At 41.4% G+C, this 21580-nt stretch overlaps 1 protein-coding gene across 3 annotated transcripts in view; it reads right to left on the bottom strand.

Annotated features, from left to right (window-relative positions):
• Window positions 1-21580, bottom strand: part of MNAT1 (MNAT1 component of CDK activating kinase) — a 120618-nt gene that overhangs the window by 35480 nt on the left and 63558 nt on the right. The gene's annotated exons all lie outside the window — the stretch shown is intronic.

The raw sequence follows: 21580 nt of genomic DNA, 5'->3' as shown, positions 1-21580 counted from the left end.
AAGATTTCCTGAAAGCCCTAATTAGAAAGGGAAGCCACTTTCCTTTCTCTCCACAGGCTTTGTAAGCTCCCATACATAATGGCTCTCAAGACAGACTTTTACAGAGCACTACAATTAATTCATTCAGCAAATTCCCATTTGTTTCATAATTAAAAATATAGAAACACACAAACATTAAGTTTTCATTCCAGATAGTACTTTTGCAAGCCCTTCAGACCACTGAGAAATAGTGAGACATTTCCACACCCTTCCTCTCCAAGTCCCTATCACTCGGAGCTCTCACAAAGTAGGAGACTTGTGGCTGGGAAGGAGGGGGTCAGGAGGATCTGAGATAGAGCCAAAGTTAACAGATGTTGCTGCGTGACATTCTACACTGATTTGTTGATCTTTCACACAGTTTCAATTTTCTACTGTATTCTATGGTGCTCACAAAAATTAGCAGCAGCAGCAAAAAGATGGAGCATCGTGAGCTGCCCCAAAACAGCCTGGCTTTCCCTGTAGAAATTGAGCTTCCCATCTGCAGAATCCAGGAATTTAGCAAAGTAGTAGTATTGTTTTTGTAGACATTTTGTCTGAAACAGGAGATGGGAAGCTTTCCACAGTGTAATGCTGTGTATAACCCTGGCTCCCACTGGTGATCACTTACTGAGCTGAGCTTCCCTGGGGCCACTCCTGTGAGCATCTACTCCCTCAAGTGGAAAATGCAGGCTCCTAATGTGGGACACTGGGTTAAAATTAACTAAAGAGGGGAATGAAAAGGTCTGTAGAAGGAGAAAGCTGTTAATTAAATTTGTGGTTGAAGACAGTGACCTTTCTGAATTTGGAGAAGAGATATTTTTGTTTAGGGAGTTGCAGAAAATAGCTAAGAAAACTGAAGACGTAAGTCCTTGAGAAGTGCAATCGTGGATCTAAGCCGATCTCTATGGAAATATCAGCGGCTCAAGTTTTCCATTGAAACAGCCCTGTGCATGTGATGAAGACAGAGAGTTTTAAGCTTTTTCTGCACTGCCTAGGGGACTGGAGAGGCTGCTGCTAACACTGGTATGGGGACAGTGTCCTGGAGATGAGATGTGAAGGAAGTTCTCCAGTCAGCGATGCACCACTCCAACTCTCATGGTCAGCACTTTCATTTATGTGCTACAAACTATTGCTGCAACATTAAAAGAAGGTTACCACACATTTTAAAAAAGTAGGAAAAGAAAGGTTAAAATTTCAGCTTTAATCCCACTTCATGATATTTTAGGACATAAATGCAGGGGGTTCTATTCTCCTAGAAGTTGTCAATTTAAAATCTATTCAAGTTTATTAAAATATAATCCTTTGTAACTATATTTATGTGGGCCTCTTACACCAATTGCAAAAGGTTAATGCTTAAATAAGACTCTTAGATTTGAATTTTTAGCAACATCTTTGTCTCTAACCAAACCAAATGGAAAATCATACCAACATTTTACATGTGTACAACCTCATCTGGGGAGTGAAGAGTCTCACTCTTTCCAAACCCAAATTTTGTTCCAGCCATAGAAAAGAAATTTCAGTTTTGGGCAAAGATCAAAACCACGGTAAATATTTTGGGAAGTAAATTCTGTGTGGAAAAAGGGAGAATCTCAGATTCCAGGCACCCCATCCCTTGAGGACGCCACCAGAACAGCTGCTCACTGTCAGCAGAGTTGCCACTGGTGCCTTCCTGACACCTTGCTAACAAGAGTAACTTCTGCCAGCATTGGCCAAGAGACATGGGAAGGCTCCCAACACATGGACTGGGCTCATCACTGGCCTCCTTCCCCACCATCATTTATGGGGCTACAAATGTCCACCTCTGGGAGCTCCTGGGAGGATGGGATGAAAATGTTTCATTTTTCTTCCCCTCTTTGTGGGGTTCCCAAGGAGGCTGAGGTCACAGGGGATCACGATGGTCATTATCTCTCAGATGACCGAGCAGTAACTGTAAGGGAGCTGCCCATGAATGGTGGGAAGGCTGAGTGCTCTGCACACCAGGGGTAGGGGGGGCACAGGGGTCATGAGGAAGGACCTCTCTGTGAGGTGTGGAATTGCACCACCAACTCACTGTGGTGGCCTGGAGAGCAGCAGAAAATTGGAAGAGGAGCTGCATTATAGAAACCATCCACCCTTGAGCTGGTCTGACCTCATGTCCAGCACAGGCCAGGACATTTTGTGTTCATGTATGAAGCCCAAGAACAGGCAGTTCAGCCAAAACACCTTCTTTTGAAAGCCATCCAATCTAGACTTACAGATTCAGATCATAAAGGTCCAGGCACACCCCTAGGTAAATTGTTGCAATAGTTAATTATCTGCACCACTAAATACTGGCAACTCATTTCTGGTTCATCAGATTGACTGTCTCCTATGTTTTTCTCACCTCCCTCACGGGTCAAGGTGCAAGTATTAGGAACCAGGATGTACTTCTGCATGGCAAAACAACTGCACTGGTCTGTGTGCAGCCAGCAGATCTGCACCTCAACGAGATTATGCAGCTGGATGAGACAGCTCATTTGGTTTTGTTTCCCAAAATCACAACTTTAGCTGATGGGCTTTGGCAACATGGATTACATTCCACTTAGCAGTGGGTAAAAAGCCCCATGACCAGCTGTTGTTCCTGCCCTATAGCTGTCTGGCCTTTAAGCTCCTGAGCTCACAGACCTCCAAATGAGCGCACAGGTTAGTGAGGTCCCAGAACTGGGTATGGCACAGACTGGTGCAAAAGGCTGGGATGGAAACCAAAACCATTGCCCTTCCTATTTCCACAGATGTTGGGATAAGCTGACTCACAATAAAACCTTGCTGAAGCTAAAAGGCTCAATTTGACCACTATTATCTCACTTAAAAGCCGTTTGACCAGAAGCCTCCCACTTTTGTCTTTCTGTCCCAAGTGGTCCCTAACCACTTCATAACAGACTGGTAAGGGAAGCTGCTGTGTAACTTCAGAGACACCACAACAGACAGTAACTGTTACTTTGGACTTACACAGCACTTTTACAGATCCAAAACCCATTTCTAATCTATGAGGTAAGACTTTTAAATTTCCTGTATTCCACCTAGACAGTCAGCCTTACCTCTTTCCAGCATTAGGAGGCATTTATCAGCATGCTGAAACCAAAATGAAAGGAGTGGAGCCAAGATCCTGCTTCTGCATTGCTTTCTCCTGACAAACCTAAAACCTGATGTGGTCATGGGTAAGTATTTCTAATTCCCCTTGGATGCTGTAATGTTTGTGTAAAAGAAGCTGACAGCATCCAAGTGAAGACAGAAAAGGCTTCCAAGAACACAGACAACACTTTTTCCTGCCTCCTCTCCCTCCCATCCCAATCTTCGCGGCATACGAGTGTTTTCCCTACGATTATTTTAGGCCCTGGAGCTGTCTATTACATATTGGAATGTATGGAACCACAAAACATGCTGCTAATTAGAAGGAAGGCATTTGCTTATCCTTAGGACTTTGTTTATATAAAAGCCTGCACAGCAATGGATTTGTGAGCAACTGACATTCTATTCATGTGCTGTACGGGTTCAGATGAGAGACATAAGGGATTAAATTGGGAGGGAAGTTGAATAATGTCTTTGTATGAGAAGTAAAATTGACTGGCTGATACACGGTTTGAGACAACTCTCAGCTGAAAAAGAAACAAAAGCAGTGGCCAGTTTTGGTTTCAGATTGTGATACAACATGGCATTAATCAAATAAAAAGCCATGGATTACAACAAAGAACTGCCCTTGGAGTAACAAGGAGCTTACTTTAAACAAAAACAACACTCTTTCAGGAAGAATCATGGCTATCAGAACATCAAAATTATAGTGTATCAGTGCACCTTTCACACAGGTTTGGGGAGAGACTCTTGGCAGATGCCAGGTACATCAGTATATACATCTGCCTGCTAGCAGAAAGAGGTTATTTTAGCAGAGTACAGAAATATTGGCCCAAGTTGCAGCATTCACACTTCCTCCCATCCTGCCCTCTTCTCCTTATCCCTGCCTCCAAAATGACACTGCCTCCCTTCACCTCCTTCCCTCAGCAGCAAAAAGAAACAACTGACAGCCTTCCCAGAAATCTTTCAAGTGCTGAGGAGGAGGAGAAAGGAGACTGACACCAAAAAATGCACTAGTAGGGGAAAGAGGAGAAACGGCTATGCCACAAAAACATCCCCAGGCAAGAGACAGAAGCCAGAGACTGGGGTCAGTAAAACTTGTCCAGACAAGGCAAGTTTCTGTACTAGCAGCAGCTGGACTAGTTGCTGGAGCTAATCTTCTTGCTTTTTTAATTTCTCTCTGCTTAGGAACTTACTCAGCTCTGCTATCACCCCACTTCCACAGCACAAGTCAGAGAACAGAAACAGCGACATTCACACTACATCTCATTAAGTTGGTTTGCAGCAATGTTATTTTTATTTAACCCTTTTCACTGTCAGGTCACTCTCCTGAGCCTGGCGAAAGGAGATGAGGAAGAACCAAGGGCTGTGGGATGCCAGGACATGATGCTGCTAAAACACATCCCCAGCACTGCTTCCATTGTACATGGCAGGACAGAGAGGTTAACAAAGACCCTCTGAAACACACCATCATCTGAGCATGCAATTATCCAAACGCTTTCAAGCAAACATTAAAACAAAACTATAAATTCCTTGAATTTTTCAGTATAAGCAGTCTTAGGAAACTATTTTACTGTTAAGCTTGTAACAGAATTCAGGTTTTGGAAAGATGTCATGTTAACACAATTTCTTACAGATATTAATGCAAACATCTTTGGCAATGTGGTGTGAGCCAGAAGCTGGATTGTTGTGGGTTTATTTTCCCCCTCCAGTTTCCATCCTCTCAATTCACCATTGACAAATCCACATCAGCAATGCTAATGTGGCTTTCTGATTCTGATTAACTACTTTGACTACAGTAATACTCCGGAAAAGGAGAATGGAACTGATAGATTTGGAGGGCTCAGTTAATATTATTTTAACCTTTACCCTCTCTGTCTTCCACAGTCTTTTAAAATAAACACAAAGTATGTCAAACTAAAATGTATAATTCTATTCCTTGGCCTAAAATTCCTGTGCCAGTGAAGCTTTTACAAAGACTTAAACATCTGAAATCAACTGTTCTCTCTTCCGCTCTTAAAAAATCAACAATAAATCTAATTTATTTACTTGATTATGAGAAGTGCTATGAGGATATCTCAGAAGCTAAACAGAAAGAGAACAAGTGATCTGACAGAAAGCAACAGAACCAACATTAAGATTTTCTGTTGATCTCAAAACCAAAATCTGACCACAAATAGCAAGATCAGAGACACAAGATTGTCCCCCCACCCCTTCTCTGTGTGGTAGATTATTTCAGATGCCTAATAACAATCTCACTAAATTTAGACCTTTTTTATTCCCTCCACAGTAACTTAATTTGATTTTCAAATGCCAAAACAGATTTAAAATATGTGCTTTCTTTAGGAATGACAGAAATAAGCCAAGAGAGCAACAGCACTGAAGAAGCTATTAACAAAGACAGTCAGATATTATGTGATTTGTTACACAAACAGGTACCTGGGAAATTAACCACTGAGTAACATGGGTTAAATCACACCATCAGTTCCACTTGCCTCCAAAATTTTCCTTTACAACTTTCTGACATAAGTAATTACCTGGCCAGACTTATCTTTAAGCTCCTGCCAAAAAGCCCCATTTCTCTAATCTCCCAGAAGAAAGCCTGTGTCCATCTAACAAGCTGAAATACAATTCTGCTGGGTCAGAGCCAGAGCAGGATTTAGTGCCTACTCTCTGCACAGAAAAGCCCGGTGCCCTTTCCTCATGCCCCTGGATCACAGCGCCTGCCTGGGACTGTCCTCCCCAGCACTGCCTGCTGAAGCCCAGGCAGGATTCAGGGCATAGTCTGGATGTTTGCTGCAAGAAGTCACTCTCATGTTTTCGGCGGCGACCCCAGAGTTCTGGCAGGAACTGCCAAGCTTTCCTCAAAATCCCTGCCACTATCAAAGGATAGCCCAGTACACAAGACAGCATTATTTCAGGGAATAAAGAATTAAAACACAACATTTTCAGATCACTAATAAGCCCACACGTCACACTCTTGGTTTTCTGCACTGGTTTCTCAATCTTGCTCCCAGCTTTGTCTCAGCTCCTAAGCACTTACTCAACTTCAGTGCATGCCACTGTGCCAGATGCGGCTCAACTGCTTCTGCTCCTTTTGCTCTGTCCCCAGGGCCTCTACCCTGCACATGGTGCCTGTTCAGCCACTTTCAGTTCAACTGAAGGGCCATGCCATGAGCTGGCTGCTGGGGGGCATTTGGACACCCTGGAAATGCCAGTTGCATTTGAAAACCTCATTATCAGCTCACACTTTTTTTTCCTATAGTGGCTTTCACAGGGCGCAACAAGGCCCTTCTCAGGGTACAGCTGCAGGTTCTTCCCATTTTCAGAGAAACATTTCATTACAGGTGACTTAAAGTCCATGTTCTGTTTGGTTTGTTTCACCAGTCCTCTAACATAGCATTAAGCAGAACTAAACAAACTTTTGTTGCATCTCTACCATGAGACTTCTGGAGCCTTGGTCATTTTGGTTTGGCTATCAACAAAGCACAGTATCAACTATCAACAACAGCCAGTCTAATTACAGGATTTAAGGCTTTAATATAACATTGTTTTAAATACACACATTAAGGGCCTAATTTTTCAAGGGACATGAAGCAGAAATAAATGACAAATGCCACTTTGTGTGTCACGCGGCAGAACACAGAGAGGGACAGACACAACAGTGGAGGTCAGAGCACAAGGCATCGCTCACCAACCAGCACCAGCTGCCTGAGTCTCCGCACAGGCAAATCTACTGGTGCTCCTACTTAGCTGAAGTAAACCTGTGTGTTACACTGATATGATCCCTCTATTATGCAAGAAAATTATCTAGGATTTCCTGGAGAACAGTGGAACCTGTAAAAACCGGCTGCTGTGGTGGAAGAACAGCAGCTCGTAAAGAATCATACATCACTGTACTCCACTATCTGCTCTTTCCTGGGATCCTCTAAGGCAGCTTCCCCCCATCCAAACAGCCACAGCTCCACAATATCGTTTTGGAGGAATACAGACTGTGATGGATGATTTAAAAAGAAAGACTGCTTAAAATAGCAAAGCCAAACAGAAAGCTGATCTCAGACTGTAGAAGATGAGAACTCTGTGTGTGCGTATATGGAAGTCAGAGACATATTCCCTGTTTTACTGAGCATCCAGCCTAGACCCAGGTAAATGTTGATAAAGATGCAGAACGTCACATTCAGTATGGCTTATGCCTACCTGATAAAGGGAAGAAATAAAGTGAGAGTCCTTGAATAGCCACATTTTAAGGAGGGACTGCTAAAGGTTGATGATAGTCTGGCAAGAGAAAGCAAGGAAGTTTTTAATAGCAACAGAGACAAAAAAAGAAGAATAAAATATTACGAAAAGGACAATAAAGGCAGATGAAAGGAAAAGCATGAATAGAATACAAAAACAGGAAGGGTGAATTATTAGAAACAGCCAAAACATTAAAAAAAGGAATTTAGAAAAACTGAAGTCTAAAGTTTAAAAACTAAGAAAGTATCAGACGTTAGCATTACGTGATACATCTTCACAGTATTTGTGGACTGTATTTACTACAACAGCTTAAATGAAAACTGAAACCTGTTAGCAATATATTTAGAAATTATTACTTAACATAGGTGGAAGTAGTTTATTTCTAGCCTTTTTTCATTTGCATGCAGAGCGCACAAGCAAACATGAACCAAATATTCCAGGACAGGAGCGGGACCCACTGCAAACATAACATACACTTTGTGGCACTGCTTTGAAAATGCCCATTAATTCTCTCAAATAAAACAAAAAACTCCCTGGGGCAGAAGGAACTGCATTTTTAATCTGCACAAAATATACTCTTTTGTCCTTCCAGAGAGTTTTAGTTTCTTTTCATGCAAGTTCCCATCTATGTTTTAAGCGGGTATAACAAAACAGTACTTAAATCTGAACCATAGACACATGACAGCTTTTCAAATTGTTGTGTACTTACTTCCCATGGCACCTGAATTTTATCAGTCCTTTGGACAGGATTCACAAAGCTTCACAGGACCAAGAAGCCTATTTGTAAGCCTTGTCTGATCCTGAGAGAGTTGCAAAAAGTCCTCCTACAAACTACCATGGCCTGCTGCATTGCCCTGGTTTCAGTGGCTACAGCTTCCTAACTCCTAAAAACACAACCAGAAATAACTAAAGCATCTTTAACACATAGAAAAAGGAATGGTTCCTGCCATGAAAAATCTACAGTACTCTACAGAGAAAATAGAAGCTGGCAGCAAAAAAAGTGATAAAATCACATGGCAATTTCACTCAGCCCCTGAAAAATCCTATTTATCTGTTTGCAAAATAAAAAGATGCCTCATCTGTTTTATCTTGTTCACTGGTTCCTTTGTGAACCCTTTTGCTAAAACACTTGTATTCAAATTAAAAAAAAAGCAAGTGTTGCCACGGATTCTGAAAGAGGAGACTGCTGTGAAAGCAACTGCAGCACAAACATCGCATTTCGAGCAAGTTGGAGAGGCTGCCTGAGTATTTCCTGCTATAGGCTTACAACAGACAGTTTTGCCTTAAAAACAACACTTCCATTGTAGAAGGGAAGATTCCTGTATGCTCTGGCACAAGTACTGGATGAAGCCACATCAGCAGAGTGCCCTGACATTTAATAAATAACACCCAACCCACGGAAAGCCATCGCTCAAAGGCAGCGTGCTGGAGATCAGGGATTGCACTGACACCCCATGCCATGGCCACTGGCTGCTGCTTGGGAAACAACACAAACAAGCTGTAATCCCAAAGAAAGGAAGCCCCAAGAACAAGCATTAAGAACATTTGTTAATCAAAGGACTAATCATATAGGAAGGTCTTCATCTCTTTGCATTTCACATATTATTTCCAATCAGTAAAATATGTACCAGGCTCTCCACAGATGATGCAAATGCTTTACCCTGACTCAGGGCAGCTGCTGCTCCAGAAACAAACCAACATAAGTTGATCATTTGAATCCCCTTAAAACTCTTAGTATTGGACCAAATAAAGCACAGTAGAGCTTACCATACTGTTTTACAAGCCATGCCGAAAATCTTTGTGCACTTAAAAACTATAATTTAATTAACTTTACCTGTAAGTTTGGCGAGGGAAGGGTGCACGAGGCGGAAGGAAAAGAAAAGAAAATACAAACTCCTTTTCTCCTAAACTCTGAAAATAGTTCAGGGTCCAAATCCCTATACAAGAAGTAATAAAAATAGTTTGGTTTCTGGTAGCAATAACAAAAATGAGGGCAAGATTAATTCTTACACTTTTATGGCAAACAATCTAAAGCAGATGTTCGAGAATAAAAGCGAGATGTCAAAGTAGTTAAAAAGTGCTTTTCAAACCCAAACACAACAAGACAACTTACAGCTTTATGTGCTTACATAAAACTCTAAATCATCTCAGTCAGCTTCCACCCTTCACCCTTCTCTAGTCTAAGAAGCTTCACAATTACCAAAAATGTTACATTCAAGTCAAGATCCACAGATTGGTGTCTTCTGAAAAAAAGCACATGCAAGTGACCTTTGCTGATTAGAGATCAGGTCCTGAATCTGGGGCCTTATGAAGAGAAATAGGTCTCCATGGTTTGAATATCCAGGATCTCTGGAATAAAGTCCCTGTCTTCCCGAGAGAGCACACTTTAAAGGTATCTAAAAAAAGTTCAGACTGTATTTACATTTCCGCTAGAAAACTGCAGTTTTGAGACAGAGATCAAACTTCACATTCTAAGGTCAAAATGAACATAAGCATTCCTCAGAATCAGACTTCAAATGGATATTTGAAGTTATCCACACTTTCTTGTTTGCGAGTTCAAAGAATTGCTGATCATAAAACAAATTTTAATATATTAAATCTTTCAAGTACAGATTTCATAGAAGACAATGAGTGTATGCAGGAGAATTGAGTCCCTCCACACGTAACACGGCAGAAGCCTGTGGAAGGTAACCCTAAGCACACCCTTTTCCAATGAAACTGCCATTTATTGTGAACACTGTGTTAACATAAAACACCGTTCACTTAGATGTGCTTTCCAAAAGGCCTCAAGCAGGACGATACTGATTTAAATAAAGAAAATTAGGCAAGTTTTTGCACTCAAGCTTCCCACACAACGAGGATTTGCCAAGCCTTTCCAGTCTAATCAGTGCTACAATCACCCCGATATATAAAGAGACTGACTCAGCGTGCACAAACACTTCCAGACTCACCAGCAAGAGCTGATTTTTGGCTGACCACAGCAAACTGCCTCCTAAGCCGGCCAGCCCCAGTGTCCATCTACCTGGAAGCCATCCATCCAGCCACACTAGGCTACTGTGCATCTGCAACGCCGCTCCACTTCATTACATGAAACACAAACCTGGCGCTACAGCCATCGCAGTAACTGATACCGTATCACTCAAGTCAATGGGAGCAAATCAGAAACTCTACACTACATACGAATAATAATAGGTTTTTGTGTTTCCTTTCCCAAGTGCTGACAGTTTGGAAGGTTGTTTTCCCCACCGCCACCATAGCTGGACTATAACCACATTAATTTCAGCGTGCCAAGGCAAGCTGTTCAAGAAGCTTTCACAGCACATTTGGCCTAATAATCCAGGGTGGGGTTTTGGGGGTTTGTTTTCAATGGTCCAATATTTGACAAGAAAAAGAAAATGAAGTTTAAGATGTATAACTCTCTGGAAAATTATATTTTCAGCAAAAGATGGCAAGCTTTAAAAAAAAGCTTTAACAAACATATTTAAAATCACCCTTTAAATCACCAGCAGCCTAAATACCTTGGCTCTAGCTTTGGACATAAATGTTTATCAATTGGTAGTTGACTGAGAAAACCATGTTTTCTCCTTCAGTTTCCCATTAATCTCAGGGAACAGTTAAACCATGACACTTCATCAACTTTTTTTTCCCCCCATCTCCTGTTCACAGCTGTTGCTGTGTTGGCTGAAACATTTATTGCCAGGACAGGGAGCACTGACCAAGAGACCCACAAGGAACAAAAGCCTGCCAGAGCCTAAAGCAGCTCACCTTACGAAATCACCTAACCCCCAGCTCAGCTACTCCAGCAGCTGCACTGGTCTGTTCCAGGGCATTAGCACAAGTAGGGAGCTGCAGTGACTGTTTGCTATCAAGTCAAGCAAATTCAGACTTTGTTTAACCTTTTCTATCTCAGATTTAGACCAATACTATGAGGCAACCCTGAAGTGCTACAAAAAGCGTTCTATAATTCACACAATAGTTGAGTCACAGCAAACCAGCAGCCTGGCCAGGATAATGCTTCACTGGATGTACCTACATTTGCTTCTGTAAAGGGCTACAGTTTGCTTTTAATTATTCATAATGTTCTGCAATTGGATGTGTATATACACACAGCAGTTTGAATAAAATAAACACACCTCAGTAACTAGCTGATTGCAGTGCTCAAATAGTGCAGTTTTTAATGAGATGCTCTTTGTATGCATGGAGGTTTCTGTTCTGTGTGTGTACATACAGATACACCCAGATGCAAATAATCCAGGGCATGAGCTAAACAGTTTGAAACAAAGACTACCATAGAATGTTTGCACAACCCTGTAATGCCCTAATCATGTGCACATTTGCACACGGGAATTATTTAGAGGCATGTCAAGCTAACAAATTTATTTGCCATCAGAAAATTTTATCATACACTTACCTGGGGCTTAGACCTAGATTCAGCAACACTGATTCAGCTTAGAAAACTACCCAGCTTTGAGCACACAAAGAGCCTCACAAAGTCAAAGGAGCAGTCGCATTCCGATTACTTCGGCTGGATCGTGGCCTACAAGTCCAGTCCAACAAAGCCAAGCAAGCCTAAACCTGATGGCGTAAACTGAGCCCATCCGCTGCACTGCAATTACCTATGGCAATAAACACCACGCTCTAGGAAGCAGAGGCTTGCACAAACAGGCCTCCAGAGGCACAACCAGCACCCTCAAAATCCAGTCTCCGCTCCTTGTCCTTGCATGGACTGTTCCAACAGCTTGGGCGTCGAGCAGGTTGTACCCAGGCATTAGACACCAACATGTGCCATTGCTGGGTCCACAGATGGGCCCTAGGGACTGAACTGCAACGAGGACCGAGTCACAGAGCTGAGAGTTAAGCCAAGAGGAATACATGCTTGCTTCATTTCAAAGCACATGCTTAAGGGTTTTCTGGGTCAAAGCCAGAGTGATCCATATCTTATGAGATTAAGCACCTCCGCCAGGTTTGTATCAAAAATTTATGTGACTATTTCAGTGATATCGTTAGCCCAAAAGGGCAGACTTTAGTTCAATACTCTAGGTGCGTGCAGCCAGATGAATTTTACCAGGCTAATCCACATGCCTGAGGCATTTCCAAAGCAAAAACCTATCAGTATTGGTGTGAGTTTTCTTATCAATTTAAATGGATGTTTGACCCTCCCTCTCTAAACGAAGGTGGGCATCAGAAGACTAATACAATAATATTAAGATAGATTTTAAGAAGTACATCTGGCTTCCAAGTAATATATCAAGTTACTTATTTATTATACAAATCATCTTAAGTTCATTATCTGGGTCCCAATCCCATGGCCCAAACAAGTTGAGAAAATAGTCCCACTAGGGACTGTACTTAATGGGGTCCATTCCTCATACCAAATAGATCAAACCTCTTTAGAAAGCTAACTTAGAGACAAAGTTTCCAAATTTCCCTAATCATGCATTTAAAACTTTAAAAGGAAGAGAGTAAGCAATTATAAATCATGCAGACACACATACTTTGAAATCTGTACCATTTCTAAAAGTGGACCAGAATTCCAAGAAAGAGCTTACTGCAATAGCCACTAAATCGTCCATATTCACTTCAGTGTTTGTAGAATAATTCTTATCTTAGCATTTAGCATTTGTCTTCCTAGTTAAAATAAAATTGTAAAATGCACTGCAGACAAACCAAAATCCCTGTAAACTGATGTTCAGGGGCATCACTTTATTCATGGGGCGCACCTCATCAAAACAATACAAGAAAATTTGCTTTCTTTCCAAATGCACACCAGATTTCTTTAATCTGCACGTTTACCAAACTGCATAAACAGAGAACTGGTGGTTTGATGCAATCAGCACAGTGCCATTTAAAGCACAGCACATCACAGCACCCTTAAGGCTTTTTGGAAATACCTCTGCTGCTCAGCAGCACCAGCTTTCCACCAGTTGCTGCTCCACATGCTATTGCCAATCAGCTGCATTTGCTGTAGCGCATTCCAAAGTTTACTAATTAATCTCTGTACTAAACCCCACTGATGGCCGGTTGCCATTTCAAATGATCATCATCTTTTATTTAAAGACATAGCGACCGTATGGCCAAACTCAGACCTTATTTGTAAAAAAGAGGTGTGCCAAATTTCAGGTAATTAAATCCAGTATCTTTGTGGGTTTTTTTAAAACTGGACAGAGGCAATTATTAACAGTTTGAGGGTGTTTATATTAGACACACTCAGTTATTTCAATGTTAATTGTCAGGAAATGGGCACACTTGCTTTCTGAGCTCAGAGCCACATTCGGCAGAGGGTACAAGATGCAACCTACTGGAAAAGAGACCGTTTATGTCTTGCAAAACAGCCTACAAGCTTTGAAGCCGTGTGTTTTAAGGATTCCAGCTTATTGCTACATTTCAGATGAGGTTTTAAACAGTGATTTCAGGCAGTCCAACCTCTCACACCATTGTTCCAGGCTGCTCCCATTCAGCAGCGTGTACTGGCTCCGTGACCTTCACAATGACCTCCACAAAAGCAGTTGTGCATTTTACTGTGGTGTAAATCCTCACAGACAAGTAGAACCTGTTCTTTTTGGCATCCAGCCCTTCAGATGAATACTCTGTGGAGATTTATTATGAAAGGGGAAATGAAGGGGCATTATTGCACAACATTCATCCCTCACATACAGCTAAGTTCCATCTCTTACAACTTCTGAAGACTTTTAAATAAACAGATCGTCTTAATTACACAAATCCTTCTTGCTTCTCACCAATTTTCTGCAATTAAAATTCACTGTTGTTTACAAAAAGGTAGACATGCCCAGGAAAAAGCATGTGTGTGAAGGTGTTTTACATTATTATTAATAAGTAATATTCATACTTCCTGTTACTATACACAAGGGATTAGTGTTTCCTAGCACACCATTCACTTACAACACTGAAGTATTATTCCACATTGTAGCAACACACATTGCCCTAAAAGGGTCCATTAATTATTTTTTTAATGCCATGAAGTTGCTGCAGGATATTAGACTGTCTCCATAAGAAATACACTCCTATGGTAAAATGATGAATGATGAAGTTTGCAGGTTTTTAATTAGATTTCAGAGCAGTAAGGAATTTACAAAGTTATTCTCCATGGCCTTAGCTTAATACTTTGTGTGACCTTATGCAAATAATTAAAAAAAGATTCAAGATTCCATTAATCAGAAAATACAAAAGCATAAAAGAATAGTGAAAGGGGTAGATCGTAGAACTTCAGTGAGTCTGCCAAAGTGGTCAGAGTAGTAACCCTGTCATTCACATCATCCACATTCCTTAAGGTTTTCCAATTGATCCTTCAGCAAAACATGCCCTGTTAGGGAAGGTGGGGAAACCATAACACAAAAACACCCAACCTAAGTTGCATTGATATTCCAATCCAAAAATCATGTTCCAACCAGCTGGAGTCGCTTGGTATCAACCAGAACTGAAGCATTTTGACTGAAGCACACATTCCACGATCCAAATATCGGAGTTCCCTCAAAAGCTCCCTCCCCCCAGTGTCAGCTGTCATGGACAATTGACAGGGCACACACACACACACCTCCTGCTGCAGAAAGAAAGACCTGCTGTGCGTGTCTCTCCCTGTCACCCACAGGCCATGTCAGGTAGGGGTTCTCTCTCCCCTTCCTAAGTGTCAGCTGGCCATTCCTTGGCTTTCCTGCTTCCTTTTCTGCCAGCAAAACCAAAGACAACAGACTGTGCAATAGCAAAAACTTCCCTGTGCAAAAGATAGAAGAAAACACAGCCTCCTCCCACCTTTTTCAGGTCCCGACAGCACTTTCACAGCTCCAGAGCTGCAGGCAGAAGTTTCTCCAAACAGAACATGCAGCAGTGGTTTTTACTGGCTAAATTCACTTCCCCCCGGAGGTCCAACTCTGCCGCCTCCAGCACAGCCCACTCCTTCATTCCTAAGCCTGAGGCTACCAGTGAGAAGGAGTAGAGATGAACTGAAAACAATACAAGGTAAACCAGCATGGTCAGAGTGCTGTATTTAACAACAAAGATAAAGCATCTGCAGTTGTAAAGGAGATTTCTTCCAACAGTAGAAATTCCACATTTTGAAAACCCACAGTTGCTACGTACTTTGCATCTTCATAAATAAACCAAATAAAAATTAAAGTGCAGCTACACTTATGCTTTGGTCTTCATGAAAAATAAAATAACCCTGATCCTACCAATATTTTATTCAGGGTTCTTAAAAAAAAAAAATCCAAAAGTTTTTCAATTAGATGATAGAGAGACAATGCCAAAGTTATACCTGGCATCCACAGCTCAAACTGGTTAAAATTTAAAAGCAGCCAACAGCTAAATGGGTACAACACCCTTCAAGAATATTTATATTACTTTAAAAGTAACATATCTGTTTAATTCTGTATTTCAAATTCATTTAACTAACCAGACACAAAACAGGTTAAAAATTAGCACAAAGCAAATGCTGTACACAACACTATCAATGAAACTAAACTGACACAACATTAAGACTTAATATAAATTGCACCTTAAGGATTGGGATGGGGGGGTTTTACCCCATATTCCAAACAGATTTTAGAAGTGCCTGATATGAGATAAATTCTTGGCCTAACCCTGTCTAGGCTTCAGATTCTACCTAAACAGGAATTCAGTGTGGCATCATTCCACCAAGTGGCAGATTAAGGTGCATAAGTGAAACCAAATGGGTGAAGTCAAGGAAAGGATGAAGCTCCCACTGCAATCCCCTCTATATCCTCCCATTAGCTCTCAAGCCAAATCCTCTTTCTCTCCCCCATAACAAAAGAAAATCCTAATCATGTTTTCTTGTAAACAACCACGAAGGGGAATGCTTGGTATGCAGGCAAGGCCAAGATAGTGCCACCGCTTTGAAAAGGCAGAAAATTCTTCAAATATTTACTAATTGATTATTCAAACTTTGCTTGTCTGAACCCAAAGGGCTATCACAGGGAAGCATTACAAACTGGGACCAATGTCACTTTTTTCTATATGGCAGCCATGCAGCACAGGTACCAAACACAGGCAGTGCCAGCCCCGGTGCCACGGAGCGTCTCAGGATGGTGAGGATAAGGTGCCTACGTCCACCCCTTTGGATCTGTCAGCACATCCCCACAGCCCAGCCCAGCAGCTCCTGGTTACTGGAGCACTGCCTCTGACTGACTTGCAGAGGATCACATTTCTGTGATCTCTCTCTATGCCTTGGAGAAGGGAGTGATGCTCTATTTATTTATGCCTCTCTTTCAAGAGATGAAACAGGAGAATGGGCCTCAGACCTAAATATATATATGCTGCTTTCCTCCTGTGCACAGCCCTCACTTTTAACTTGTTCCTCCCTTCAAACTACTTACCTTTCCAAAGCCCTCCAATTCCACAAGCACCACCCTTAAATGTACCATCTGTGTCCTGCAGGATCTACCTCACTTGCCCAGAATAATACAAGAATCATTACTCTTACACAAAACCACCATTTCATTTTCTACTAATCATGGCAAATGTTGCAAGTTCCAGTCTCCTGGCCCCCATCCAGCTAATTTAGATAGATGGTTCCACATGTGCTCTCTGTCCTTCCATTTCCTGCCCATACCACGGCACACATTTGTCTAAGTGAGTCAAAGCAGGTTTCTCTGCAGTAACAATTTCTTTAGTACTTTACATTTTTCAAAAGAAGCCTGCACAAAACACAACTTATTACCATGCTATTACTGACTTTGCAAGAGGCAGAGGATTTCACTGCTTTGCCACACGTTATGCTGAACTGTAATGTGTCACAAGCTATACCTGAGCCTTGCATTTCCCCCAAATATAGAAATTACCTGTGTAGCAACTATGTTCAGGCAAAGCAAAACAATAACCTAAACTAGTCAATTCTCCACTTCAATATATTCCATTATCCATGTTTTTCACCCTTAAAATAAAAACCTCAACAAACCCAAAATGTTAAGAGGAATGAGGATAATAAGCCAAACTTTCAGAGACCAAGGCACTTCTCCATGAAGATACTTTCTGTTTCCTTACTAGTCAATGCTGTTAATACTCCTTTCCAGAGACACCTTGACTGACAATCACTGTGTATATATATATGGGGACATTCACCTTTTGATGTCCAACACCAATTGCCTCAAACAATATTCCCTTCTCTCACCCTCTGCACCTGAACAAACATTTTTAAGGAAAACTACTTTTGAAGTATCCTTACGAAACAATGTCTCTTTGATCCAAATATCTCTTTCTTCAAGTACCCTACCATGATACAGATGCACTTTGGTAATAATGACTAGTGAAAACTAGGGCCCCCAAGAGCTCCTTTGAAATACATCTTAATTTTTAAATGAATTTTTGATTTATAAATGTGCCCTTTGAAAGCTCAAAATTTGAATTCTCTGAGACCCTGTAGCAAACATTCATTTATTTGCTGTTTGCACTTATGCAGGAGTTAAGGTGCAGAAAAGGTGGCACATGCACAAACATGCAGCACAGCCCCAACCAACACACTGATGATTTTTTCTTCATAAGAAATTAATATATAACTAATTTATTTATTAGTAAGTCTGGTGTACCTTGGACAAAACAGAAGATGATGCAGGAAACAAGTCCTGCCTGTTCACCCCTGCCTACAGCCAGAACCCTGGTTAACGTTGTGTGTGGGTGGGTGTCACATTTGAAACCACACAAGTGCACACACCACCCTGGCTGCCCTTGGAGAACAGGATTCTTACACAGGAACTGATTGTGATGGATGAGTACCAGAATCCCCAGGTCCCCAAATCCCTCTGTCCCAGAGCTCCCCTCTAATTCCCAACCTTGCGCAGAAACCACTCAGCCCTTCTGCCTAGAAACTCCCATCCCACTCATTCCCACTTTTCTGCCAATTCTGCCCCAAATCTTCCCCCTCATGTCCCCCTCATGTTCTCTCCAAAGCACCCCAACATCCAAGTCCCCACATCCTCATTCTCCTCCATCTGCCTCCTCTGCTGCCCTGTGCTTTCCCATCCCCACCAGCCCTGATCCCACGCTGCTTCCAGCACTCGTTACTGATTTCCCTGCCATGTTTCTTCCAGCAACTGCCTCCTACTATGGCCATCCTTCATCCTCCTCTTGGCTCTCCTTACATGACCAAGTCTGGCAAGAATTGCAGAGAAGCCAGATGTAGGCTGTGCTTACCGAAAATTTGTCTGAAGGCGGCCCTGAGAACAGGGAAGGAAGAAAATATAGGCATATGGGAGATCTTTTAACTGCTGCGAGATCAACACACTACTCAACACACTCTACATCAACAAATAGATTCTAGTTCACTGAGAAATGTAATTACCAGGAGTAAAACCAGGCTGTGAGGTAAGGCTGCACACATGTGCCTTAACAGGCAAGTCTCTCAAAGCAAGGCAAACAGACACGGCCCAACTGAGTGCTGACTCAGAGGAATCTGCAAAGCCATTATCCCAGCTCTGCCATTCCAGGTCACCAGCACTCCTCCAGGTACACAATAGAGATGATGAAGGAATGACACGGACCTGCTTTGATCAGCAGGAACAGGAGAAAGGATTAGAAGAAAACATGTGATGTTCTCACAAATGCAGACAACTGCTAAGAAAAAAAGGATCATGGCAGAAAGGTCACACATACTTCTATGCACATATACAAATGTACTATGGCTTCCCTAAATGGCTTCAAATACTTCATTGATCTTACTTCAAATGTTCTCGCTGCTCTCTTTAAAAGAATTTTCCTCTTTAAAAAGTCCTCAGCTGAATGTCATTTCACATCCAGTCTGTAAGAATGGAGACAGTCTACCAACCATTTGCAGAAGAAATCAATGTTTTTATTGTTAACTGACAATTAAGGCGCCTGAACTATTTTTTGTAACATCTAAATTCTAAAATATTTAGTTCTGTGGAGTCCTCTTTACATAGTCATCTTCAAGAACATAAGAAGCTCCTACAAAGAGGCAGAGAACAGCCTACTTTTGGCATCTACCTAGGCAGAAGCTGAACTTGTATCAGGTCAAGGAAACAGTTACTAAATTGCCCTAAAATGTAAAAGCAAGCAGAGTAAGCGCTACCAGAGGCTGCCAGGGAGACAGCAGAGCCCCCATCTCCAGAGGTCCTTAAGAACAGGTTAGACAGGTACCTGCCACGAAGCACCCCTGGCTCTGCCTCACGGCGGAGGGAAGGACCCCATGACCTTTCAAGACTCCCAGCCAGCATCATGATTATACAATTTGACAAGTACCTGCTGCAATTTTGGCACCAAAGCTTCTCTTTTTATTAATTTTTCTTCCCTGATTTAAAATTCCACCCTTGCAGAGGAACTTTGTCCACTCCCACTTTTTGTTATCATCTCTACCAAGACATAATGAGACTGCTTCTAGTTACAATTTTGGACAAGATATTTCTTTCTGTTTCACTCCAGCACTACCTTCTCATATGTTTACTTTTAAACAGTGCATCAAACAGCACCATTTAACAACTTTTTGCATTAAAAGTGTGGTTCAATAACTTTGCACCGTTCATTTAGCACAAATACTAATATTTAACATTTATGATGTTTGCAACTCTTGGCCAGCGTATAGCATCAAAAGAGCATGTATGCACTGAATTGTATCTTGTTAAAATGAACAGCAGCATTGAAAAAAGTTATATTGGAACAATCTATAAATGTGTTTACATTATATGAATGATTTGCTGTTCCTTCACAAGGCATGTAGGAAGTCAGCACTTCTCAAATGTGTAAAGTATTTCCATGTGCTTAAAGCACGATCTTTCCAAAACAAACAATGATTGAGAAATTTTTTATTATTCTTTATTTCCCTGACAGCTGTTTTTTTGGACTCTCCTCTCAGCCACCTTCTTTCTTTCAGTCAGATCCCTCCTTATTGCTCACAGTAACACCTACTCAAGCAAAGGTATATTCAGAGCTGTAAGACTCAGAACTAGGAGGATCTCAGGCTGATTCAAATGGTATTTTCCTTAGATCACTCTACAGAGTGTCTTTGTGCTATCTTAGCTAGTGGCAGGTCTGGCTGCTGCTTGGGATGGAATTCGGGCATCCTACATTAGAGCCTGACACCCATTCCTGCTGTTCTGCCCCAGTGCCTGCTCCCACACAGGCAAGGAAACAAATGACAACCTGGCTGAACTCTTCCAGCAGCCTTCTCCCTATGAGCCTTTTCACGGGACCAGAACATGCTGCATGCACAGAGACATCCTCTGAAAACTGATGGTGAAGAGTCAGGCAAGCAAATTAGCTCCTGGGCAACTCCAAAAATCCAATAGGACATTAAAAATCACAAACAAAACAAAAATAAAAACCAAACCAACCCAAACAAAAAAACAAAACAAAAAAAAACCACCAACCAAAAAAAAAAAAAAAAAAAAAACCCCAAAAAAAAGAGAGAGAATTAGAAAACCTCCTAACCCTGAGAACAGCTTCATTCCAAAAAGTGACAGCTAAAGCATAGATCTGCTCCACTGCTGGCCACAGACACTTTAACTAACAAGCACATTGGTCATGCCATTCACTCCTGTACAATTAACACTGTTGGCACTATTTCATTTACTGAAGTCCAGTCATTACAGCTGTGCAAACTTATGAGCCTAATTTGCATTTATACTAATATGTGTACATAAACATGTGCCGCTTTAGCCATGGAAAGGAGTCTTACAGCAAATGAACAAATATATTTTAACAGAGCAGTATCAGAGAGCCCAACCATAAAACAGAATCAAGTCAAGCAGTTCTGATTATGTCTGTCCACCAAACAGCTTAATTTCAACTACAGCATATTTCCTAAGGCATTCCAAACTAAAATTCTGCAGAGGGCTATGGGGAGACATAGCACTGCATTTTCAAAATCCAGTCTCCTTTTTCAAGGCCATTGCTGGGTAAATGAAGGGAGGGGAAATAAACACTGTCATTTACTTTGCCTTTTTTCCTCCAGAAACATTTCTTACCAACATAAGGAATAAAATTCATTAAGTCAACATCATATGCTGAATGTTTATGCACTTTGATATAACAGTAATAACTTAGCAAGGCCAGAACCCAATTAATGTTTTAGACTTCAGCCCATGAGCTGGAGTGCACAGGAAGCATTCTGATGATAGATCACTTAAATAACGTTTATCTGGCATACACTTCAAAACCAGAGTTCAGAAACTCAAAGCACAGTTCGGCATGTATGTGCTTGACTCTTAACAAAACATCTTTATTTAAATAGAGGGCTAGAAATTTAGTATGACAAATG

Source organism: Corvus moneduloides, chromosome 6 (genome assembly GCF_009650955.1).
Source record: "Corvus moneduloides isolate bCorMon1 chromosome 6, bCorMon1.pri, whole genome shotgun sequence".
In the NCBI taxonomy this organism is placed as follows: Eukaryota; Metazoa; Chordata; class Aves; order Passeriformes; family Corvidae; genus Corvus; species Corvus moneduloides.
Note: the sequence above shows the minus strand (reverse complement) of the source record. Positions and strands in the feature narration are given on the sequence as shown.